Genomic DNA, 19,825 nt, shown 5'->3' on the forward strand with positions numbered 1-19,825 from the left:
CTTTCACGCAAACTAGGAATCACCCTTAGATCCTGGAGGTAGTGGTCAAACCAAAAGTTTTTACCTCCCAAGGAAAACACATAGCTCGAGATAATTATTCTTTGTTCCGGTCAGCCTGGAAATCCGAAATCATATAATCCAAATAGGAACTAAACTGTCTAACTGGTAAACTATCCTTATTCTCTAGTCATGGACTTGAGAATATAATTTACCACAGTTCAGTGTCCTTAACTAGGACTATACTGATATCTCACAACCATGCTAACTGCATAGCAAATATAAGATCTCGTACATAGCAATCCATACATGAAGCTGTCTACTGCGGAAACGTAGAATACTGCCTTCATTTCCTCAACCTCAACAGGCATCTTAAGACACAGTCTTAAGATAAAGGAACGCCATATCTAAAAGGTAGCAATCCTTTCTTGGCGGTATTCATACTAAAACGAGCATTCACAGTATCAATGTAAGACACTTGAGATAAGCTCAACATCTTTTTCTAGTGATCCCTTATAACTTTGATCACAAAGATGTATATTGTACCTCCTTAGTCTTTCATCTGAGACTGTTCGGATAACCATTACTTTATGTCTTGACAATAGCTCCATATTGTCGCCAATTAGGAGGATATTATCTACATAAAATGCAAGATAAACCACATCACCGATGACACGAGAGCGATTGACACGAGATGCTTCTCTCCCTCCCTCACGTAACCTTCAGACTGTTGCACATGGATGTCCTTACCTTTTTCAAGGTAATATATATATATATATATATATATATATATATATATATATATATATATAACATCCATTTGCCAGACCTCGATGGTTTAAGTGAGCTGCTATGGGTAAAATGATCCGAATGTTCTGAGCATGGCACTGGTGAAAATATCATCATAACCTATACCCTTACACTGGGCATAACCTTTCGCCACCAGTCTAACTTCGAAAGCTACAACCTTGCTCATTTGGGCCTGTCATTATCTTGTATACTCACTTACAACCTAAGGCTTTACTGCCTCCTGGTAGCAAGATTTTCTAGTATACACCCATATTCTTAATGGATTGCTCCATTGAGGCGTGCCAGGAATCTACATTCTCGTCTCCCACTAATTCCAAGTAGATATCTGGGTCGATTCCCTTATATTCACTACCAGGGACTGAATCCAAAGATTCTCCCATGAACATAAATCGATCGGGTTGTCCCACAACCCTCCCACTACAATGGATCTGTGGTGGCACATGTGTGTCAACAGTGCGTGCAGTGTCTTGTGATACAAAACTCTTGCACACTTGGCTTGGGTGATGGAATCGTCTGTCTAATGTCTTCAATTTCTTGAAGCACGCTATCTGACTTGGATTAGTGATTACTTCCCATAATCCACTTCTAAGAATCGTGTGTTATTGCTAATAACCACCTTCTGATTCTTTAGGACTAATTGCAAAGATGCATAACTCATCATCGGACATATTTTTCCAAGAGTGACCTATTTCTTCTCTCCACCACACCATCTTATATAGGGATTACACAGTGTAGTAAACTGGGTTGGAATCCCAAAAGCTGACAATGAATCAGAAAAGATCATTCCTAACACATTATTGGCCCTTTATCCACTTTTCCATGAATGACCTGGTCTCCATCTTTTTCTTTATACAGGATTCGCAGGTTCCAAATGGTACAACCTGGATTGAATCCAATGTACTATTTAGACACGAACCTTTGGATCCTGTTAAGATAGATGTGACCTAATCTAGGGTATCAATATATGTGTAAGATCCTCATGAAAGATTAGCCTTAACTTTTCTCTTTCTTTTGTTCGATGATGTAAATGCAATATAAAGGTATTTTGTAGACAAGTTATAGTATGAAGAGAGATGTTCAAAAATACCAGAATAGACAACTTTGTCATTTCTTATGATAGAAACACCACTATCAAAAATGACATAAGATCCATCTATTCAAAATTTTTGGAACATGATAAGGAACTCTAAAAAACTAAACTATGTCTTTAGGACTTAAAGACAAGTCTTCAATTGCAACAACTGCGACTCCAGTCACGTTGCCTACGAAGACAATCATCTCATCACTTCTCAGCTTCCTTGTCAACTTATAAAAGGCCATGCAAGGTGTAACAATCATTATCAGTTTCTCTCGTTATCCACTACTCACAACTGAGTAGAAAATGAGCTGATATGTCTCAGTTACTATAGCAAGTGAAGTACCTCAACCCTTTGCCTTGAGTATTGAAAGAAAAAATCTCCAATACTCAATCATATCACACCACTACTCCCACTTATTTCCCTTGTCTTTCTTGCCCCTTGGACCCTTCTTCTTCCCGTCATTCGACGAAGAAGATGGCTCTCCTTTGGCAATAACAAGTGCTTGCACATCTCTTTCCCACAACTTCCTTAGTCGTAACTAGAGCATTCAACAACTCAAAAAGAGTATTATCTTTCTTGCTCATAACAGCGTTGAGGCGGAAGTTCTTAATTAAAAGACTTGGGAAGAGAGTTCAGGATAATATCGACTTTTGCCTTACCGTCGATACTCCCACTGAGCAAGTAAAGTCCGTCAAAAGTTTGCATGACATGCTCGTGCACTGAGTTGTGTTCACTCATAAAAATAACAAGATTACTCTCATCAAATTTAAATGAGCAGCTCAGTCTAATTCTCCAAAAACTTTCTTAAGATTCAGTATGATGCTAATAGCATCGTCCATGCCCTGATGTTGGAGCTACAAGGTTTGTGACATTATACTCATAATATAGCATATAGCCACATTATTCATCTTATGCTACCTTTTATGTAATTCATTTTTCTCATCAGTTGACTATTGTTCGGACCATAAGAACGTGGAGTAGTAAGCAACACAAAAATGTGTTAGTTTGTGATAAAGATAAAAAACCAAAACTGCGTTTCCATTTTATATATGTGGACCGGTTAAAAGACTTTGTGCAAAAATAAATAAACAGTAGGGGACATAGACATATTGACAAACATGGTTTTCGTACCTCAATTCCACATGATTTGTTGTCATTTTCCTTCATGTTTTGTTTGCCAATGCGTGTTTGTACCATAATGTTGAGTTTTATGAAGATGTGATGTTTTGGTGTAGTTTTGGAGTAATTTCAGGAAAAATCAAGGATTAATTGGAGGATTTTGAAGATATGAGATTGAAGTACGTCTCGAGAGGAATCCGTGAGCGCAAACGGCGACCAAATCCGAGTCCGGACGAGGGAGAACGGAGCAAAACGAGCGGCCTGCGCAATACGCCCAGTAGCCCGCGGTCACCACCCGCGGCCGCGGGGTGGGACCGCGGGTCAGCTGTTCCCGACTCAGGAGACACCCGCGGTCACCACCCGCGGCCGCGGGGCGGGACCGCGGGTCCCCTGAGCATCCCCCACGTTTGAAGGCCGCGGACGCGGGCCGTGACCGCGGGAAAAGGGCGGGGCTCCCCCAAACGCGTTTTTAACCCCTTTCTCCCCCTTTTCCTCACATTATTCATCATCCCCAACATCACACACCCACTCCATCTTCCCCAATTCTCTCCAATTCCAAACCCTAGCCTCCATTCTCTACCATTTTTTCTCTCTTCCACACACAAAAACAACACCAAAATCAAATAAAGAAGGGGAAGACTTGGAAAGGAGCTCATCAAGACTACATGATTGAAGATCAAGATTATAGGATTTGTCTATGAATCTCTATCTCTCTATATCTTTATTTATGTTTTCTTATGACTTGAGATTTGCTTTTATTATGAATATGCTTGGCTAAAATCTCTTATCTTAGGGATTAGATTAGATGGATTTGTAATGGATTGATTTCTTTGTTCAATATATATCTTGATTGTGCTTATTGTTATCTTTTCAAGTCCTAGATTTATCTCTTGTATGATTGGTTGGCCACCTTTTGTGCATTTCTAATTTGTGATTTGAATCGGGAGAGGATAATTACAATAGATTAGGAGTTTGATACATATCATCTCAATAAACCGGGAGGTTGAGAGTTGGGTGAGGGCTTGTTGATCTTTTGTGCTCTTGGGAGTTATAGGTTAGAAATTGACCGGGGACGGCAATTATGACCCGTAATCTACTGTTTTAGTCGTCCGGGAGGGGGCTAAAACTAGTGGGGAGATCGCCCTAGATAAGTAGGCCATATCAAGATTTATATTGATTTAGATTGAAGTTTATTACGATCCATCGAAATCTAGTCCCTAGGATAACTTTCCTTCGAGTCATTCCCCAATTTATTAATTAAGTTTATTTTCTTGTTATTTTATTTACTTGCTTTATTTAGCTTTGTTTTAGTTATCAACACCTCTTGAACTTTGGTTGTCTAAATAGATTGAGAACAACTTATTAATAATATTTAGAAGTTTAAATTCACCAATCCTTGTGGAATACGACCTTGCTTCCCTATGTTGCAACTACACCGTATACTTGCGGCGTGGTGAAAATAATAGCGAACAAGTTTTTGGCGCCGTTGCCGGGGATTGGTTGAGTTTTTACTTTTGATATTGTGAAAAGTTATTTTTATCTAATTTAGATATTGTTTTTATGTTTGTTTATTTATATGTTTATTTATTTTTGTTAGAGAAAATTGCTCCACAGCCGTAAAAGCGGCACCAAAAATGGATGATGGAAGGAATGAGTTGGTTGAGCAACTCCAACTACAATTGGCGTTGATGCAACTTAAGTTGCGTGTTTTGGAAGCCAAAAGAAATTGTAGGCAACCAATGATCCAAAAAGCCTTCCAACCAACACCTTCCTATGGTGAGTATTATGACATGGGGTGCAATGCCATGGAGGGGCAATCACCATTGGAGTATGAGGACCATTTCAATAGTTGGAATTATGAAAATTCTTATTCCACTCAAGAAGGCTTCCAAGGGGGAAATCGATACTATCAAGTGGAGAAATCGAATTCGAAAGACGATCTCCTACAATGCTTCTTAACTACACAAGCTTGGATAGAAAAAAGTCTAGCAAAATCGGAGGTTATGCTAGAAGAGCAAAGAAGGTCTTTGGCTACCACTATGGAAAATCAAAAGCGAATTGATGATTTGTGCATGGCCATTAGCCTTCAAAATGGAACCTTGTATGAGGAACCAATGCCAATGCTAAGTGAAGAGCCTCAAGAAGTTGAAGAAGAGTATGAAGAAGATGAGGATCAATTCTCCAAACCCCTTGAAGTCGAGAGCCCAACTTTTCCGACACAACCTCTACAATTTCAAAAAGATGAAGATTTCACAAGCTTTAAAGAAAGCAAAGTCAAAAATTTTGTCGATCCTTACCTCGCCACAGGCGATTCTATGAAGGCTTGCTTCTTTCACTTTTATTTATCTTCATCTTTTGATTTTCACTTTGATTTGTCTAATAAGGAATTGTTTGAGTGTGGTGGTACTCTAGATGGTGAACGAGATTACCATGACGCCCGGGATGTCTCAAGAATTGCAAAGCCACCATATTTTTGGGTCGCGGTGGATGGAGCATGCAAATTTGATGAGAAATGGCCACCGCCTAAGCCTCCACCTCGTTTGTGAGTACGAGACAAGTAACCATTTTCTCCTTCATCCAAACTTATTTCTCCTTTGTGTGAAATAAGTTTGGGGGGAGGGTGAAGATGGGTTACTTATCTCGTTTATCCGTTGTTTATTTATTTAGTGTAATGACCCGCATTTTTATTTTTATTTAATATGGTATCGCGATAATTAATATCGCATCTTTTAGTAAATGAAACCCAGTTGCCAGTTATATATGAATCCAGTTTATGGTCCTGATCTTTTTTTTATCAAAAACGAAGTTATTATTTTAGCTTTATACTTTTATAAGTATGAGAAAAATGCGACGAGGATTATTGAGCCATTCAATAATCATTATTTTCAAGTTATAACTGACTTAGCAAAGTCATGTTATTTATTAATCGAAAAAAACAGAAGCAGTTATATTTTATTAGTGCTAATAGAAGTCGAGAAATTATTCCGACTGCAACGCAGATTAAATATACGTATTTAATTTATACACGAATAATGAGCAGAAGCCAGTATTTGATTGCAAAAACGCGATTAAATATACAGAATCAATCAAGAAGACAACCAAATCAATTAGCAAAAGCAAAAGTTTTTTTTTTCCAATCAATTAAAGTTTACACGCCTTTGCTCCACCAAACTTCCCACCTACTCCATCAGCTACCCACCACCCTTTGCTCCCCACCATATTCGATTCTTTAAGGCTATTATCAGCCCTTTTACTCATTCCTTAGTTCTTCAACAACCAAAGGAATGAGAGATTTCATTTACTGCTGCCAAACTTCGAACATGTAAGCTTTGGTTTAAGTTTTTCCACCAGTCCATTCTTGATTCCCCTGCATATGTCAATAAGCATCTGAAAATTTCAGCTATCTCCTCATTAAATTCAATGGCAACAAACAGCCACCAACAACAAGCAATTACAGGTATATACTAAGCTCCCTTCATTTGAATCCCATTTGCATTTCATCCAACAAGCATGATTAAGTAGAAATATTGAATGTATAGATGAGTATAGGTTATGGACTTAGCAAAGTCACAAGCACATAAATCAGTTCATACGTAGTTTTAAAATGAGCATACTATGTATTATGCAAAACAAAGAGAGTTTACACCTTATCATTGCCTAATTCACGATAAGAACCGAGATAATTGAGTAAGAAAAAGACTTAGCTTTGAGAGAAAGGGCTGACTGCCCGATGACGACGACGATGGTCGGAACAGGGCGAACTCGCCCAACCTCATCAAGACCCGAGGACGGCAGCCACGGCGATACCGAACTGGAGGGGGGGGCGAAGCCGACCGGTACCAGGGCCGGAGCAGCGGCCGCTCGACAGTAGCAAATTCCTCTTTTCTGGAAACCAAGACTAGAGGTCAGAGGGGGAAATATAGAGAAGGGCCAGCTGCCCAAGGGGCAGCGAACCACCGACTGCCGGAACGGAGAAGAAAGGCTGCGACTCCGGCGAAACAGCAGCAGTCGGCGGCGACTCCAGGCGAAGCAACGCTGCTCCCAGACGGCGACCGGCCGCCCAATTTCGATAGGGCGCGGCAACAATGATATTTCAGATCCATGGCTCGATAAAGAGGACAGCGCCGCTCCCAGACGACAACAGCCCGTCGGATTTCAGACGGGGAGAGAGAGACGGCCACGATCGGCGCCGACCGCTCGCCGGATTCCAGACGGAGGTGCGTCAGCGACGATGATTTCCAGAATCAGGGCTCGATGTTGGGTTCTGGGATGCCGGGGTTTCACGAGTCGGCAGTCGAAGCCGACCAAAGCAGATGCCGGTTGAATGGCCGGAAGAGGTGCAGCCGGCCAGAAGCAGGTCGAGAGAGAGAGGAGCGCCGTGCGTCTGTTTGAGAAAGAAGGAGAGTATCGGCCTTGAGAAAGAGAGAGAGACCGAGATCCGAGAGTTTAAAGAGAGAGAGTTTGGGCTGTGTACTATTATTTTCATTTGGGCCTCTCCAAATTTTTATTTAATTGGGCCGAGATTATTAAATTAGGCCCAGATAAATTTCCATTTATGTTTGATCCAATTTTAAATTGTGGGCTGGAATTTTAATTGTGTTGGGCTTGAGTTGTTCCGTTGGGCCGAAAATGTAGAAGGAAAGTGAATGGGCTTAAGTCAGTTTGGGCTTGAGTTTTGGGGCTATTATTCTAGTCCCATTTATATTTCGTTGGGCCAGTTTAATTCATCATTTTGGCCGATTAAATTGCCTTTTTGGGCTAAGATTAATTATTTTCAGTCCACATTAATTATTATTTGGACCCCTATTTTAATTGTTTTGGGTCGAAGACTTTTTAAGTTGGGCTTTAATTCTTTTAAAGCTTGAGCTGAAGTTACTCATTTGATCTAAGCCCAGAGTATCTTTTATTTAGTTGGGCCGAGTTCATTTTAGGAATTGGGTTTTGTCTTTTAATTCTTTGGGCTGCTGTACCATATCAGTTGGGCCGAGTTTTATTTAATTTTAAGCTCAGAATAATTCATTCTATTCTTGGGCTAATTTTAAATTATGGACTGAAATTTTATTTAGTTGGGCCTTACATGATTTATTTATTTGAGCCCAACTATTCATTATTTAATCATTTGGGTCAAGAATTATTTAATTACTAAGCCCAATGAATTATTTCAATTGGACCTTTCATTTTAGCTATCGAAGCCCATTTCTGTTTAATTAATTATTGGGCTACCTTATGTTGAGCCTTTTAATTATTCGAACTCATAACATTTCAAATTCTCATTATTAAGCCCGGTTGATTATGAGTTTATAAAGCGAATAAGCTGAAGTATTTAATTATTTTCTATCGACTACGAGGAGCGGGATTTATTTAATCGACGGATTAGAACACCCTGAAAAGAACGGATTAATTTTAGTTAATTATCCGGAATCATGAGACGAGACTTAACTTTTGTTTAAATCCGATAACCTGGATTAACAATAGAATGTTCCCTGATTATTATTTCAGAATATTAGTTCATGCATACTAGATTCATGCATAGTTAATTACGCTTTCTCATTAATTGAGAATTTTCCTCGAGGCAATGTCTTATTTTACATTCTCGTGATTAAGGTCAAGCGCGAGAGTAAGAACCATTCAAGAAGTCACAGTATTTAGCAAAACTTTGCGATCAGGTGGGCAATTTCTTACGCGTAAATAAAATGCTATGCAAGTGTTATGCTTTAAATGCAAATTGGATCTTCAAGTGTGGTATGCTTTATTACGCTTAAATGAGTTAAGCTTTATTATGATGCACGTTAAATGATTACGCTTATTTACACTTGAATGCTTTACGCTGATAAGTTTATGCTTATGTTTGATGCTTGCGTCTGTTGGGGGAGGCCTCCCTCAACAGTACGATGCCGTGTCCGCTGAGGAGGGCCTTCCTCACGGCGCGATGCCCGTGTCCGCTAAGGGAGGCCTCCCTAGCGGCGCGATGCCAGTATGCCAGTGTTACAGCGTCTATTGGGGGAGGCCTCCCTCAATAGTACGATGCCGTGACCGCTGAGGGAGGCCCCCTTCACGGCGCGATGCCCGTGTTCGTTGGGGAAGGCCTTCTCCACGACACGATGTTTGTTAATGAAGATTGATGATGAAGAATGCCCTTATGCTATTTATGAATTTGGAAATGTTTAATGAGCAAAGGATATGAAAGAAACTCATGCCTCTTATGCGATATTGTGAAATTGTTAATGATGTTATGTTATATGCTTGGCAACTGCCCACTAAGTACTCTTGTACTTAGCCCTTCGATGTTTATGTTTGTGCAGGTTGAGCTGTGATGGGCGATGAAGTGTTGTTGCTGAGTGGAGTTTTTGTCGAACTTAAAGTAGGCTCAGAAAGGGTACATGTCTTCATACATGTATCTCAGTTATGCATTCCGCTGTAAACACTGATTATTTCAGTTACGCCTTCCGTTGCAAACTCTGATAATATTTTAGCCAAGCCCCTAACGATGCCTTTTTCCTTTTAAGGAATATAACGCGTATACAAGTTCTTTGAGTACCCTTTTTATGCGAACTATGCCTTTTTCCTTTTAAGGAATATAACACGTATACAAGTTCTTTGAGTACCCTTTTTATGCGACCTATGCCTTTTTCCTTTTTAAGGAATATTTCACGCGTATTCAAGTCCTTTGAGTATTCTTTTATGCGCCCCTTTCTCAACCCGCTTCTTAATTTCCCTTCCCCAGTCATGGTTTTCCCGGATTAATTATCCTTAATTAAGGCCGGTCGTGACAGAGTGGTATCAGAGCAGTTCGTTTGCTCTGAGCCTAAGAGTTTATTTAAGCCAAACTTTGAATTGATCACTAAAGTGTCTAGAGTTCAATCGACAAAGCTCAGCACTTCATCGCATCACACTCAACGAAGCAGAATGGTAAGCTATTCCAAGTTTTGAGTTAATGTTTACAAAAAAAATGAGAATTATCGTAATAGCAAAGTGAGTAACTGTTAATAGCTATGTTATGTTGTTATTGAATGAAAAGATTTACGTAAATGCGATTAAGTATGCCTATGGAATGAATCCATATGAACATAGAGCTATTAAGTTATGAGATCACCACTACTACAGAACATAGAAGCAAACATAGAAGAAATTAGATTGTATCTTTTGGTGGCTATAGTGAAGGCAGCAAGATAAGTGATGCGTATAGAATAATTTTTAAGCTCATGATTTTATAGCCGCTATAAATCTCCATGACTTATGCTTAAGTATCCAGTTTAGATGATGTGATAATATATGCTTAAGGATTGTTATGACTCATAGATTTGAGATGCTAAGGACCCTTAGAGCTTACTACATCAATGCTGTTATTGGAGTTATGACTTGTTTACAAGTTATAATAAGTTAACATGTACAAGAATTCTTTTGAGGCTTGTATTAGATTATGCTAGAGTGTACTAATTGGCACATCTTTGCTATCAGAATGCCGCCTAAGAGAGGACGCCCTGCGAGAAATAATAACAATCGCAGAAACCGTAACGCTGTACCCGAAGAACCACAAGATGCTCGAGGACATAACCCATCCCCTCCGCCTCCGACTAGGAGAGTCGAAGAACTCTTTTTAAGGCAAAATCCACCTACGTTTGACGGAACGAGTGAACCGGCTGAAGCTGAGATTTGGGTGCGTGCAATGGAACGCATTTTCAACTTTCTACGTTGTACTGATGAGGAGCGCCTATCTTGCGTCTCTTTCCAACTAACAGGATCAGCTGACTTCTGGTGGGAAGCACGTCGAAAAATTCTGACACCTGAACAATGGGCAAGTTATACTTGGGAAGATTTTAAGACGGGATTATATGATAAATATATTCCGAAAAGCTATAGGAAGAAGAAAGAAGCTGAGTTCTACGAGTTGAAGCAAGGAAATAAATCTGTGGTTGAATACGACAAGGAATTCTGCAACCTGTCTAGGTTTGCTCCGCAACAAGTGGACACAGATGAGAAGATGGCAGAGAAATTTTGTGCCGGTCTACGGTACGAAATTAAGATGGCTCTAGCAAGCCACGGAGGACTCTCATACACGGAGTCTCTGAACAGGGCACTTGACGTTGAAGCTGCAATGCCGTCGGACAAGTCAGCCCCATTGTTGATCTCAACGCCAAATGATCCACCAGTAGCCTCACATACTCTCAAAGGGAAGCGCAAGTGGGACAACAACGAAGACAATATCAATCAGACTAGTAAGAAAGTGTGGCAAGAAAAGGAACGGGCCGAACAGTTTATTCAACCAAGGTACGAGGCACAGACTAACCTCGAGCCAACTGGGGATAGCCAAGGTCAGAGAGGAATTTCACCTTGCCCAAATTGTGGTAAGATGCATAGGGGTGTCTGTCGTGCCGGAACTAACGATTGTTACAATTGTGGCCAAAAGGGTCACTACTCCACGCAATGCCCCAACAAATAACGAGGTTCAGCAATTGAGAACACCCGTACCCCCTTGCCAGCAATACGTGGACACTTGCGAAATCAGCCTCAATCACATCAGTGAAAATCTTATGGAGACACCGCAGACAAGAGAAGCTACGCGGGAACTTGAAGACAAGATGAAGGAAAATACCCCGAACTGTTTTAGCAGATATATGCAAATTTCGGGACGAAATTTTTGTTAAGAGGGGTAGTATGTAATGACCCGCATTTTTATTTTTATTTAATATGGTATCGCGATAATTAATATCGCATCTTTTAGTAAATGAAACCCAGTTGCCAGTTATATATGAATCCAGTTTATGGTCCTGATCTTTTTTTTATCAAAAACGAAGTTATTATTTTAGCTTTATACTTTTATAAGTATGAGAAAAATGCGACGAGGATTATTGAGCCATTCAATAATCATTATTTTCAAGTTATAACTGACTTAGCAAAGTCATGTTATTTATTAATCGAAAAAAACAGAAGCAGTTATATTTTATTAGTGCTAATAGAAGTCGAGAAATTATTCCGACTGCAACGCAGATTAAATATACGTATTTAATTTATACACGAATAATGAGCAGAAGCCAGTATTTGATTGCAAAAACGCGATTAAATATACAGAATCAATCAAGAAGACAACCAAATCAATTAGCAAAAGCAAAAGTTTTTTTTTTCCAATCAATTAAAGTTTACACGCCTTTGCTCCACCAAACTTCCCACCTACTCCATCAGCTACCCACCACCCTTTGCTCCCCACCATATTCGATTCTTTAAGGCTATTATCAGCCCTTTTACTCATTCCTTAGTTCTTCAACAACCAAAGGAATGAGAGATTTCATTTACTGCTGCCAAACTTCGAACATGTAAGCTTTGGTTTAAGTTTTTCCACCAGTCCATTCTTGATTCCCCTGCATATGTCAATAAGCATCTGAAAATTTCAGCTATCTCCTCATTAAATTCAATGGCAACAAACAGCCACCAACAACAAGCAATTACAGGTATATACTAAGCTCCCTTCATTTGAATCCCATTTGCATTTCATCCAACAAGCATGATTAAGTAGAAATATTGAATGTATAGATGAGTATAGGTTATGGACTTAGCAAAGTCACAAGCACATAAATCAGTTCATACGTAGTTTTAAAATGAGCATACTATGTATTATGCAAAACAAAGAGAGTTTACACCTTATCATTGCCTAATTCACGATAAGAACCGAGATAATTGAGTAAGAAAAAGACTTAGCTTTGAGAGAAAGGGCTGACTGCCCGATGACGACGACGATGGTCGGAACAGGGCGAACTCGCCCAACCTCATCAAGACCCGAGGACGGCAGCCACGGCGATACCGAACTGGAGGGGGGGGCGAAGCCGACCGGTACCAGGGCCGGAGCAGCGGCCGCTCGACAGTAGCAAATTCCTCTTTTCTGGAAACCAAGACTAGAGGTCAGAGGGGGAAATATAGAGAAGGGCCAGCTGCCCAAGGGGCAGCGAACCACCGACTGCCGGAACGGAGAAGAAAGGCTGCGACTCCGGCGAAACAGCAGCAGTCGGCGGCGACTCCAGGCGAAGCAACGCTGCTCCCAGACGGCGACCGGCCGCCCAATTTCGATAGGGCGCGGCAACAATGATATTTCAGATCCATGGCTCGATAAAGAGGACAGCGCCGCTCCCAGACGACAACAGCCCGTCGGATTTCAGACGGGGAGAGAGAGACGGCCACGATCGGCGCCGACCGCTCGCCGGATTCCAGACGGAGGTGCGTCAGCGACGATGATTTCCAGAATCAGGGCTCGATGTTGGGTTCTGGGATGCCGGGGTTTCACGAGTCGGCAGTCGAAGCCGACCAAAGCAGATGCCGGTTGAATGGCCGGAAGAGGTGCAGCCGGCCAGAAGCAGGTCGAGAGAGAGAGGAGCGCCGTGCGTCTGTTTGAGAAAGAAGGAGAGTATCGGCCTTGAGAAAGAGAGAGAGACCGAGATCCGAGAGTTTAAAGAGAGAGAGTTTGGGCTGTGTACTATTATTTTCATTTGGGCCTCTCCAAATTTTTATTTAATTGGGCCGAGATTATTAAATTAGGCCCAGATAAATTTCCATTTATGTTTGATCCAATTTTAAATTGTGGGCTGGAATTTTAATTGTGTTGGGCTTGAGTTGTTCCGTTGGGCCGAAAATGTAGAAGGAAAGTGAATGGGCTTAAGTCAGTTTGGGCTTGAGTTTTGGGGCTATTATTCTAGTCCCATTTATATTTCGTTGGGCCAGTTTAATTCATCATTTTGGCCGATTAAATTGCCTTTTTGGGCTAAGATTAATTATTTTCAGTCCACATTAATTATTATTTGGACCCCTATTTTAATTGTTTTGGGTCGAAGACTTTTTAAGTTGGGCTTTAATTCTTTTAAAGCTTGAGCTGAAGTTACTCATTTGATCTAAGCCCAGAGTATCTTTTATTTAGTTGGGCCGAGTTCATTTTAGGAATTGGGTTTTGTCTTTTAATTCTTTGGGCTGCTGTACCATATCAGTTGGGCCGAGTTTTATTTAATTTTAAGCTCAGAATAATTCATTCTATTCTTGGGCTAATTTTAAATTATGGACTGAAATTTTATTTAGTTGGGCCTTACATGATTTATTTATTTGAGCCCAACTATTCATTATTTAATCATTTGGGTCAAGAATTATTTAATTACTAAGCCCAATGAATTATTTCAATTGGACCTTTCATTTTAGCTATCGAAGCCCATTTCTGTTTAATTAATTATTGGGCTACCTTATGTTGAGCCTTTTAATTATTCGAACTCATAACATTTCAAATTCTCATTATTAAGCCCGGTTGATTATGAGTTTATAAAGCGAATAAGCTGAAGTATTTAATTATTTTCTATCGACTACGAGGAGCGGGATTTATTTAATCGACGGATTAGAACACCCTGAAAAGAACGGATTAATTTTAGTTAATTATCCGGAATCATGAGACGAGACTTAACTTTTGTTTAAATCCGATAACCTGGATTAACAATAGAATGTTCCCTGATTATTATTTCAGAATATTAGTTCATGCATACTAGATTCATGCATAGTTAATTACGCTTTCTCATTAATTGAGAATTTTCCTCGAGGCAATGTCTTATTTTACATTCTCGTGATTAAGGTCAAGCGCGAGAGTAAGAACCATTCAAGAAGTCACAGTATTTAGCAAAACTTTGCGATCAGGTGGGCAATTTCTTACGCGTAAATAAAATGCTATGCAAGTGTTATGCTTTAAATGCAAATTGGATCTTCAAGTGTGGTATGCTTTATTACGCTTAAATGAGTTAAGCTTTATTATGATGCACGTTAAATGATTACGCTTATTTACACTTGAATGCTTTACGCTGATAAGTTTATGCTTATGTTTGATGCTTGCGTCTGTTGGGGGAGGCCTCCCTCAACAGTACGATGCCGTGTCCGCTGAGGAGGGCCTTCCTCACGGCGCGATGCCCGTGTCCGCTAAGGGAGGCCTCCCTAGCGGCGCGATGCCAGTATGCCAGTGTTACAGCGTCTATTGGGGGAGGCCTCCCTCAATAGTACGATGCCGTGACCGCTGAGGGAGGCCCCCTTCACGGCGCGATGCCCGTGTTCGTTGGGGAAGGCCTTCTCCACGACACGATGTTTGTTAATGAAGATTGATGATGAAGAATGCCCTTATGCTATTTATGAATTTGGAAATGTTTAATGAGCAAAGGATATGAAAGAAACTCATGCCTCTTATGCGATATTGTGAAATTGTTAATGATGTTATGTTATATGCTTGGCAACTGCCCACTAAGTACTCTTGTACTTAGCCCTTCGATGTTTATGTTTGTGCAGGTTGAGCTGTGATGGGCGATGAAGTGTTGTTGCTGAGTGGAGTTTTTGTCGAACTTAAAGTAGGCTCAGAAAGGGTACATGTCTTCATACATGTATCTCAGTTATGCATTCCGCTGTAAACACTGATTATTTCAGTTACGCCTTCCGTTGCAAACTCTGATAATATTTTAGCCAAGCCCCTAACGATGCCTTTTTCCTTTTAAGGAATATAACGCGTATACAAGTTCTTTGAGTACCCTTTTTATGCGAACTATGCCTTTTTCCTTTTAAGGAATATAACACGTATACAAGTTCTTTGAGTACCCTTTTTATGCGACCTATGCCTTTTTCCTTTTTAAGGAATATTTCACGCGTATTCAAGTCCTTTGAGTATTCTTTTATGCGCCCCTTTCTCAACCCGCTTCTTAATTTCCCTTCCCCAGTCATGGTTTTCCCGGATTAATTATCCTTAATTAAGGCCGGTCGTGACATTTAGTTAGTTTAGTTTTCGAATAATGAGATTTTGTCTTTGTTTTTGAGCTTTTCCTTGTCTTTTGTTTTTGAGCTTGATTGTTGAAAAACATGAGTTGGATGAAATGTGTGTTGGGCTTATGATATGAATGTTGCTTTTGAAAAGAAATTGTGTGTATCACTTGTGGATTATGCATGAAAAGTTTGAACTTGTGACAAGTGAGTTAAATGTTTTGCCTCCAAGAACTTGATAATGAGCTTGTAAGATTTGAGCCATTGATTGTCATATTATCACAATCTCATTTTGTTCTTGAGTGTAAATCGATTGAGCATGTATGTTGGTCTCTAGAACTTGCCATGAGTCCTCTCTTGAAAATAAAAGTAGATGTGTTGTTAATATTGAAGTGATTTAAGGCCATCTTTGTTAGCCACTTGACCCCAATTGTGCCAAATTCTCATATGATCCTAGTTTACCCCTTTTGTGCCTTGTAGCCTTTCTTTGAATGAACCAATGATAAAGGGGTAGAACTTAGAGTGTTAGTGGTTGCTTTGATGAAGAAAAAAGTTTGGGAAATGATTGAAATTGCTTATCAAGCTTTGATTGTGTGAAAATCACTAATCCCCTATGAGCTCAAAAAGAAAAAGAAATGAAAATGAATGTGAATAAAAGAGCATAAAGGGGAGTGATTTGCCTTTTGAATCATAGCCATGATAGATATCACTAAGGATGAAAAGATGAAATGTAGGGATTTTGGTTTTTGATTGATAAGAGAAATGGTGAAGTTGATTTGTTCATTGTGATTGATGGATTGTGGGATGAGTCACTTTGCCTAAAAAAACTACTCACCTTACCAAAGAGCCCTCATTACAACCCAATGAAAGCCCTTTTTGATCTCTATTTATAACACATTGAAGCATAGAGAGTTAGGACAAACGGCAAGCCTATGGTAGATTGCATGCATTATTTCGAATTGAGTGTAAACACGTCCATTCTAAACACTTGAGAGTCGAGTGCATCATTGAAACATTCACCTTGTGAGGATTCAAGCTTGGAGGCTATAATGTTGAACTTACTATCACTTGTGACTTCTTGAAATGCATATCTACTTGTGATACACTAGTGAAATATTTTGAAAAAAATTGAAGCCCTTGAAATGACACCAATTCATTCTCACATGTTTGTTATCTTTTATTTCTCTTCTCTTTGTTGTTTGGGGACAAACAACGCTTTAAGTTTGGGGGGTTGACAAACATGGTTTTCGTACCTCAATTCCACATGATTTGTTGTCATTTTCCTTCATGTTTTGTTTGCCAATGCGTGTTTGTACCATAATGTTGAGTTTTATGAAGATGTGATGTTTTGGTGTAGTTTTGGAGTAATTTCAGGAAAAATCAAGGATTAATTGGAGGATTTTGAAGATATGAGATTGAAGTACGTCTCGAGAGGAATCCGTGAGCGCAAACGGCGACCAAATCCGAGTCCGGACGAGGGAGAACGGAGCAAAACGAGCGGCCTGCGCAATACGCCCAGTAGCCCGCGGTCACCACCCGCGGCCGCGGGGTGGGACCGCGGGTCAGCTGTTCCCGACTCAGGAGACACCCGCGGTCACCACCCGCGGCCACGGGGCGGGACCGCGGGTCCCCTGAGCATCCCCCACGTTTGAAGGCCGCGGACGCGGGCCGTGACCGCGGGAAAAGGGCGGGGCTCCCCCAAACGCGTTTTTAACCCCTTTCTCCCCCTTTTCCTCACATTATTCATCATCCCCAACATCACACACCCACTCCATCTTCCCCAATTCTCTCCAATTCCAAACCCTAGCCTCCATTCTCTACCATTTTTTCTCTCTTCCACACACAAAAACAACACCAAAATCAAATAAAGAAGGGGAAGACTTGGAAAGGAGCTCATCAAGACTACATGATTGAAGATCAAGATTATAGGATTTGTCTATGAATCTCTATCTCTCTATATCTTTATTTATGTTTTCTTATGACTTGAGATTTGCTTTTATTATGAATATGCTTGGCTAAAATCTCTTATCTTAGGGATTAGATTAGATGGATTTGTAATGGATTGATTTCTTTGTTCAATATATATCTTGATTGTGCTTATTGTTATCTTTTCAAGTCCTAGATTTATCTCTTGTATGATTGGTTGGCCACCTTTTGTGCATTTCTAATTTGTGATTTGAATCGGGAGAGGATAATTACAATAGATTAGGAGTTTGATACATATCATCTCAATAAACCGGGAGGTTGAGAGTTGGGTGAGGGCTTGTTGATCTTTTGTGCTCTTGGGAGTTATAGGTTAGAAATTGACCGGGGACGGCAATTATGACCCGTAATCTACTGTTTTAGTCGTCCGGGAGGGGGCTAAAACTAGTGGGGAGATCGCCCTAGATAAGTAGGCCATATCAAGATTTATATTGATTTAGATTGAAGTTTATTACGATCCATCGAAATCTAGTCCCTAGGATAACTTTCCTTCGAGTCATTCCCCAATTTATTAATTAAGTTTATTTTCTTGTTATTTTATTTACTTGCTTTATTTAGCTTTGTTTTAGTTATCAACACCTCTTGAACTTTGGTTGTCTAAATAGATTGAGAACAACTTATTAATAATATTTAGAAGTTTAAATTCACCAATCCTTGTGGAATACGACCTTGCTTCCCTATGTTGCAACTACACCGTATACTTGCGGCGTGGTGAAAATAATAGCGAACACATATCTGAAAGTAACGAACATAAAGCACATAATTCGTAACAATAATATTGTAACCTTTTGATAAAACAATATTAATGAAACCTCCAACTGCCCAAGGAATCTCACGAGTAAGCCACGATCGTGTGAACGTTTACACATGAACCCCTCAACCAGACTATTTACCTAGTCGTTTAATTTCCATCCATGTCAACTTAACCTTTTGACAAAGGAAGTTAATAGTTGGACCTTAACTAGATCATATCATATTCAAGAAGGGACTCCGATGGGGAGTTGTACATTGTACTTGAAATGATATCTAAGCAGCGACCACAATTTAACCTCGATAGTTAAATTCTCAAAATTAGCATACTCACGAGGACCATACCGCTTTCAATTTAACCTCTTGGTTATCTTATTTAAAATCCATCCTCTAAAGTACTTATGAAAATCATGCGAGTAAGCCACGATCGTGTGGATGTTTACCGCATAACTCCCACTACTTAAATGGATTTAAATATTTTTAATAGAAACCTCAACTTAACAAACTTGTGAAATCGAACATGAAGTAAGCCACGATCGTGTGGACGTTTACTCACATCCTCAATCACTTTGTCTTGAGACCGCATGTGGAGGTCTATATAATTTTAAGAATAAAATTATTAAACAATAACCACAATCTAACTTTGAAATTAAATTCTCGAATTTGACATACACACTAGGACCATGTCGCATTCAATTTAATTTCTTAGTTATCTTATTTAATTCCATCATCTAAAGTACTCGTGAAAAAATTATACGAGTAAGCCACGATCGTGTGGACGTTTACCGCATAACTCCCACTACTTAAATGGATTTAAATATTTTTAATAGAAATCTCAACTTAACAAACTTGTGAAATCAAATATGAAGTAAGCCACGATCGTGTGGACGCTTACTCACATTGTCAATCACTTTGTCTTGAGACCGTTTGTGGAGAGTTTAAATAATTTTTAATCATCTATAAAATTATTAATAGTTTAGTCTTTTTCTTTCAAAAGGTTTGATCATACTCAACACATAATCCTAAACATGCTCATCTAGAACGCAACATGTAAAACATACTCACAGAATTCTAAAACATGCTTAAGAAAATGATAAACCTAGCATGCTTGTCTAAGCGCAGTTAATAAACACATATTAACAAGCAGAGACAAAACAACATGCAAAGAGCATAAAGGATTAACACCACGACATGCAAAGAACAGAATTAAAAGAATAAAGTTCTTCGTGACCCATTCGTGGAACCCCATATTTCTAATCTATTACAAAGAACAGAAAAGAAAAAGAAATAAAATTCAAAAACGTAAACTCGGCCCGAAAAGCTTCAAACAGGCT

At 39.7% G+C, this 19,825-nt stretch overlaps 2 long non-coding RNA genes across 2 annotated transcripts; both read left to right on the top strand.

Annotated features, from left to right (window-relative positions):
* Positions 1 to 5,952: 5,952 nt before the first annotated feature.
* On the top strand, positions 5,953 to 9,606 carry LOC131017360 (uncharacterized). Its single transcript, XR_009099562.1, has 2 exons — positions 5,953 to 6,462; positions 9,308 to 9,606. It is a non-coding gene; the product is annotated as an uncharacterized LOC131017360 (long non-coding RNA).
* A 2,335-nt stretch (positions 9,607 to 11,941) lies between these two features.
* LOC131017361 (uncharacterized) lies at positions 11,942 to 15,595 on the top strand. The gene is made up of 2 exons (XR_009099563.1): positions 11,942 to 12,451; positions 15,297 to 15,595. It is a non-coding gene; the product is annotated as an uncharacterized LOC131017361 (long non-coding RNA).
* Positions 15,596 to 19,825: the final 4,230 nt, after the last annotated feature.

The sequence above is a fragment of the Salvia miltiorrhiza genome, chromosome 3 (genome assembly GCF_028751815.1).
Source record: "Salvia miltiorrhiza cultivar Shanhuang (shh) chromosome 3, IMPLAD_Smil_shh, whole genome shotgun sequence".
NCBI classification, from domain to species: Eukaryota; Viridiplantae; Streptophyta; class Magnoliopsida; order Lamiales; family Lamiaceae; genus Salvia; species Salvia miltiorrhiza.